The following is a 6,278-nucleotide window of genomic DNA, read 5'->3' on the forward strand; positions in this document are numbered from 1 at the left end:
TACCAAGGAGAAATCAAGGACAAATGAAGCTGTTGTCTGTCATGAGCTCAAGTGAAACAAGCTGCTCGAGTTGTTAGTATTGTGTGCCTATCAGGCTGCAGTCAAGTGTAATACGAGATCTGATGGAACGCCTTACTAAATATATTCACTTTGTAAAACTGATATTTAATTTATTACAACTCTATTAGCATTCAATTCATTACAGTCTGATGCCAGCCCAGAAAAAAAAAGAGCTTATCAAAATATTGCCACAAGCTAAATTTCTAAGTACATAAATGCCAATCACTAGCATTGGCAAAGGTGAACCAAAAAATCTAGATCACAATCTAGCAATTGAAGTTAAGTCAACAGATGAACAACCTCTTTGTTTGGAAACTTATCTAATCCCTATCAATGAACATTACCTCATGCTCACAAATGAGAAAAATTTAAAGCCCACATTTGTGAAGCATTATAATGAAATGGATAAAATGACACAGATCCTTCTTAGAAACCTGGGGATTCAGAAATGGGTGGGAAGTTGGGCAAAGCATTCAGAGTCAACAATGCATTTATGGACTTGAAAAAGGAAAGGGAGGCTGGAGTTGGGGTAACGGTTCGCAGGGGCAAGTTTTTGAGGAGAAAGATGAAGGAGTCAGATCTGAAAGGGAAGACCTAAGAGACAGACCATTATTTCTTCATTGCAACCAGTTCCATCTATTAATGTGTGAAATACTCTGTTTAAAACTGAATTTTCATGAACTTACTGTATTTAATATTGCACAGCATACTTACATATGCTTTATCCAGTGGGATTAAGGTTAATAGGTGCACAACTGTACAGAGTTCCTGTTTATTGGGCAATAGTCAGCTCCATCACCAGAGGAAGTGTGTCCCCATTCATCAAGGATACCAACCTCCAGCCATCTCACTGGAGAACAAAATCTAAAACACCCAATCATGTCAGTTTATAAACTTCTGATGAAAGAACACTTGCAGTGAAATTATGCACATGCTGCAAACTCATCTTGATACTTTTAAACTTCTCAATTCTCTCTCCAGGTTGTGATTTGTCATTTTAGTAACTATGCAAGACATTACTAAATGACCTCGACTTCTCACACCAAAATGATAAAAAGGTAGAGTACCATTTTAACAAAATGCAAAGATATTTAAAAACATCCCAAACAGTTCTCAGGAAGGTGAATGTAGTTCCAAATTCAATCTGCTCATGTAGCGACCTGAACACAAGGAGGGTATTTTTCAGCATTAAATGCACATCTTGATAAAATAGTAAATTGTGATTTTTTTTGTGATTGAACTTGTGGAAGGCTATGGAAGGCATTGCTAGGCCCCTTGATGAGATATCTGTACCAATAGTCATAGCTGAGGTGCTGAAAGACGGGAGATTGTTAAATCGTAGCACTACGTTAGCCAAAGGTGGTAAGGACAAGCCAGGGAACTACAGACCAGTGAGCCTGACATCGGTGGTTGGCAAGTTGTTCGAGGGAATCCTAGGGGACAGGATTTACATGTATTTGGAAAGGCAAGGTCAGTGTCTCACTAACTTGATTGAGTTTTTTTTTGAAGTAACAATGATTGGTGAACGATGGGTGTGATCTATATAGACATCAGTGAGGCATTTGACAAGGTTCCACATGGGAGACTGATTACCAAGATTAGATCACATGTAATACAGGAAGAACTAGCCGTGTGGATACAGAATTGGCAGGTAGAAGAGAGGACTGTAGTGGAGGGTTGCTTTTCAGTGGTATAGTGGACAGCGAAGAAGACTACCTCAGAGTACAACAGGATCTTGATCAGACGGGCCAATGAGCCGAGGAGTGGCAGATGGAGATTAATTAAGATAAATGTGAGGTGCTGCATTTTGGAAAAAGCAAATCAGGGCAAGATTTTTACACTTAATGGCAAGATCCTGGGGAGTGTTACTGAACAAAAGGGACCTTGGAGTGCAGGTTCCTTGAAAGTGGAGTCGCAGGTAGATAGGATAGTGAAGGCAGCATTTGGCATGCTCTCCATTATTAGGGAGTGATTGGAGTATAGGATTTGGGAGGTCATGTTAGGCTGCACAGGATATTGGTTAGGCCATTTTTGGAATACTGTCTGCAATTCTGGTCTCCTGCTATAGGAAGGATGTTGTGAAACTTGGAAGGATTCAGGAGAGATTTACAAGGATGTTGCCAGGTTGGAGGGTTTGAGGAAGGAGGAGCTAAATAGACTGGAGCGTTAGAGGCTGAGGGGTGACCTTATAGTGGTTTATAAAATCATGAGGGTTATGGACAGAGTAAATAGACATGGTCTTTTCCCCAAAGTGGAGTCATCAAAAACTAGAGGGCATAGGTTGAAGGAGAGAAGGGAATGATTTAAAAAGGGATCTAATGGGCAACGCTTTCATGCAAAGGGTGGTGTGTGTGTATGGAATGAGCTGCCAGAGGAAGTGGGAGAGGCTGGCACAATTACAACATTTAAAAGGCATCTGGATGAGTGTATGAATAGGAAGGGTTGAGAGGAATATGGACCAAACGCTGGCAAATGGGACTAGATTAATTTAGGATATCTGGTCAGCATGGACAAATTGGACCAAAGGGTCTGTTTCCCCATGTTGTACATCCCTATAACTCTATGATTTAAGTGAACATAATTGACTTAGGAGCTCTCTTAGAAGGAACAACAAAAAGGTAACCGAAAAGGGGTAGAGCTCAATAAAAGTCATGAAACACCAGTGATTGGGTTGATATAAGCAAAATGAGAAAATATTAAGCTCAAATTTGTGAAGCATTATAATAAAATGGGTAAACAATGACAGTTAGAAAGTAATAGGTTTGTTCAAACAGACATTATGCATGGGCAGTTGTACAGCAAAGACTGGGTATTAAATATTCCAGAAAATGGAGAGTTGCCTTGATAATAAGGAACAGAATAAAGACAGAGAAAAAGATCTTAACTCAGAATCAAAATGTGGAATCAGTTTGGGTGGAGTTAAGAAACAAGGAGTTCGAAAAATGTTGGGAATATTTATGTTGACCCAACAAAATTTTTTGTGCCAGGCAGAATATAAATCAAAAAAGTAAATGCATTGATAAAAATATAATAGTTACAAGGAACTTAATTCTTCATATAGGCTGGACAAACCAAATTTCAAGCAATAGCTGAGGGGGAAATCAAGTTCAGGAATGCATTCAGATAGATTTATAGCTCAGTATGTCAACGAACCAACGAAGGAACAGATTAGTTTAGGTCTAATTTTGTGCAAGACGACAAAATTACTGAAGAACCTTGTTGTAAAGGAGCTTCTGGGGAAGAATACAATTAAGCTGATGAAGTCTTAGCTCAAGGCTAAAGCATTGGTACACAAGAGAAAAATGGCCAAAGTATATTGGAAATTAGGATAAAATGCAATAGTAGATAGAAATGAAATATTAAATAATTCATTCATAATTTGCAAAGATTACAAATTCTGTTAAAGAACAAAAAGTTGCCCATCAATAGCCAATAAGTGAAAGGTAGAATTAAAGACTGATGTTTATAATATTTACAGAAAAAAGTACCTAACCTGGAGGATAGGATTTTAAAATATAAAAATGACAATGGAAAGAGAATGTTGGTTATTAAAGTAAACTAAATGAGACAGCTTATCTAAGTATGCAAAAAGAAAAGCATAGCAATCATAACCATCCCACTGAGATAGATGGGAAAAATATTATATGGTATAAGTGGCAAGGCATGAAACAAACACTTATGAAACCATGTAATGGGCGAGAAATATACTGAAGAAAGTCGTAAGACAAAGTTGACAAATCTCTCCATAACAGTCATAACAAGATAGTGGGTAACCTTATCAAACACCTTACTGAAATCCATATACACCACATCAACTGCTTTACACTCATCCACCTATTTGGTCACCATCTCAAAGAACTCAAGGCACGACCTACCCTTCACAAAACCGTGTTGACTATCCATATCAACTTATTTCTGTATAGATGATTATAAATCTCCTCACTTATAACCTTTTCCAACACTCAACACTTTGCTTACTGGTCTATAAATTACCAGGGTTGTCTATCTCCTTGTTGAACAAGGGGACAACATTTGCAATCTTCCAGTCTTCTGGCACTATTCCTGCAGACAATGACGACGAAGATCAAAACCAAAGGCTCTAAATCTCCTCCGTGGCTTCTCAGAGAATTTTGGATATATCGCATCCAGCCCAGAGGAGTTATCTATTTTCTTACTTTCTAGAATTGCTAACACATCCTTCTTGAGAACCTCAATCCCATCTAGACTAGTAGCCTGTGTTGCAGTATTCGCAACAATATAGTCTCTTTCCTGATGAAAAATATTCATTTAGCACTTCTATCTCCTCGGGCTCCACGCATAACCTCCCACTACTCTCCTTGATTGGCCCTATCTTACTCCAGTCATTCTTTTATGCCTGATATACTTACAGAAGGCTTAGGGTTTTCCTTGATCCTATCTGCCAACGGACTTCTCACGTCTGCTCCTGGCTCTTCTTAGCTCTCTTTCAGTCCTTCCTGGGTAACTTGTAACTCTCAAGCGCCCTAACTGAGCCTTCACTCCTCATCATTAAATAAGCCTTTTTCTTCCTCTTGACAAGAGATTCAACTTTTTTTAGTAAACCCATGCTCAACCATTTCCCCCTTGCCTGACTGATACATAGTTATCAAGGACACACAGTATCTATTCCTTGAATAAGCTCCACTGCAGTTTCCTTACCCATCCTATGCATTTAAAATCTTGCCTAAATTGTATAATTTCCTTTCCCCCAGCTATAACTCTTGCCCTGCGGTATGTACCTAAGCTCCTCCAAAGCTGAATTGTGGTCACGATCACCAAAGTGCTCACCTACCTCCCAACTGGTCGGGTTCATTACTCAGTACCAAGTCTAATATGGCCTCACCTCTTGTTGACGTGTCCACATAATGTGTCAGGAAACCATCCCACACACATTGGACAAAAACTGACCCATCTAAAGTACTCGAACTATAGTATTTCCAATATTTGGAAAGTTAAGGTCTCCATAACAACTACCCTGTTACACTCACTCCTATCCAGAATTATCTTTGCTCTCCTGTCCTTTACATCCCTGGAACTATTTGGAGGTCTATAGAAAACTCCCAGCAGGGAGTTTTCCTGTTTCGAACCTCAGCTCATATGATGTCAGTAGACAACTCCTCAAACATTTTCTGTAACCGTAATACTGTCCTTGACTAATAATGCCATATCTCCCCCTCTTTTACCATCTTCTCTGTTCTTACTGAAACATCTAAATCCCAGCTATTGCACAAAATACAGAGGAATGGGATTTAGCGGTTTGGATCACACACCACAACTGTGCGATTACCGCTCCTACAGATACGGTTATGGACAGATACATCTGTCAGTAGTTTGAGAATGTTTCCCTCTTGTTGATTCACTAACCACTTCCCACAGTCTGACTGCTGTGTATTTGATGCCTTGTCCGACTAGTAGGCCCCGCGGAGACACTGAAGAACACTTAAGTACTAAACCCAAAGTACATTCTATGCCCTTGTCACCCTTAGTGCTTCCTCAGATTTATTCTCAACACGGGCGGCACGGTGGCACAGTGGTTAGCACTGCTGCCTCACAGCGCCTGAGACCCGGGTTCAATTCCCGCCTCAGGCGACTGACTGTGTGGAGTTTGCACGTTCTCCCCGTGTCTGCGTGGGTTTCCTCCGGTTTCCTCCCACAGTCCAAAGATGTGCAGGCCAGGTGAATTGGCCATGCTAAATTGCCCATAGTGTTAGGTAAGGGGTAAATGTAGATGTAGGGGTATGGGTGGGTTACGCTTCGGCAGGGCGGTGTGGACTTGTTGGCTGAAGGGCCTGTTTCCACACTAAGTAATCTACTCTACTCTAATCTAATCTAATCTAATCAAGGAGAACTGATTTATCACCAAGGGATGGTGCGGTGGGGATTATTTATCTGCCACCAGACAATTTCCTTGACCATCTTTGAGGGTGCTTTTGCGGTTTGGATCAGAAATTGGCTAGCTGAAAGACGACAGATGGAAGTGGTTGATGGGAAACGTTCATCCTGGAATTCAGTTACTAGTGGTGTACCGCAAGGAACTGTTCTAGGGGCTCTGTTGTTTGTCATTTTTATAAATGACCTAGAATGAGGGCACAGAAAGATGGTTAGTAAAATTTGTGGTTGACACTATGGTTGGAGCAGTTGTGGATAGTGCCGAAGGATGTTGCAGGTTACAGAGGGACATAGATAAACTGCAGAGCTGA

The 6,278-nt window shown here is 40.4% G+C and overlaps 1 protein-coding gene across 10 annotated transcripts in view; it reads right to left on the bottom strand.

Annotated features, from left to right (window-relative positions):
• LOC140464265 (trinucleotide repeat-containing gene 6A protein-like) overlaps positions 1-6,278 on the bottom strand; it is a 180,215-nt gene that overhangs the window by 71,295 nt on the left and 102,642 nt on the right. Inside the window, exon 1 of one of the 10 annotated variants that reach the window (XM_072559116.1) lies at positions 775-892. The exons of the other annotated variants lie outside the window; for them this stretch is intronic. The gene's annotated coding sequence lies outside the window, so the exon portion shown is untranslated. Of the gene's footprint in view, positions 1-774; positions 893-6,278 lie in introns of those variants that run through there. 10 annotated transcript variants of the gene reach the window in all.

The sequence above is a fragment of the Chiloscyllium punctatum genome, chromosome 40 (assembly GCF_047496795.1).
Source record: "Chiloscyllium punctatum isolate Juve2018m chromosome 40, sChiPun1.3, whole genome shotgun sequence".
NCBI lineage: Eukaryota > Metazoa > Chordata > Chondrichthyes > Orectolobiformes > Hemiscylliidae > Chiloscyllium > Chiloscyllium punctatum.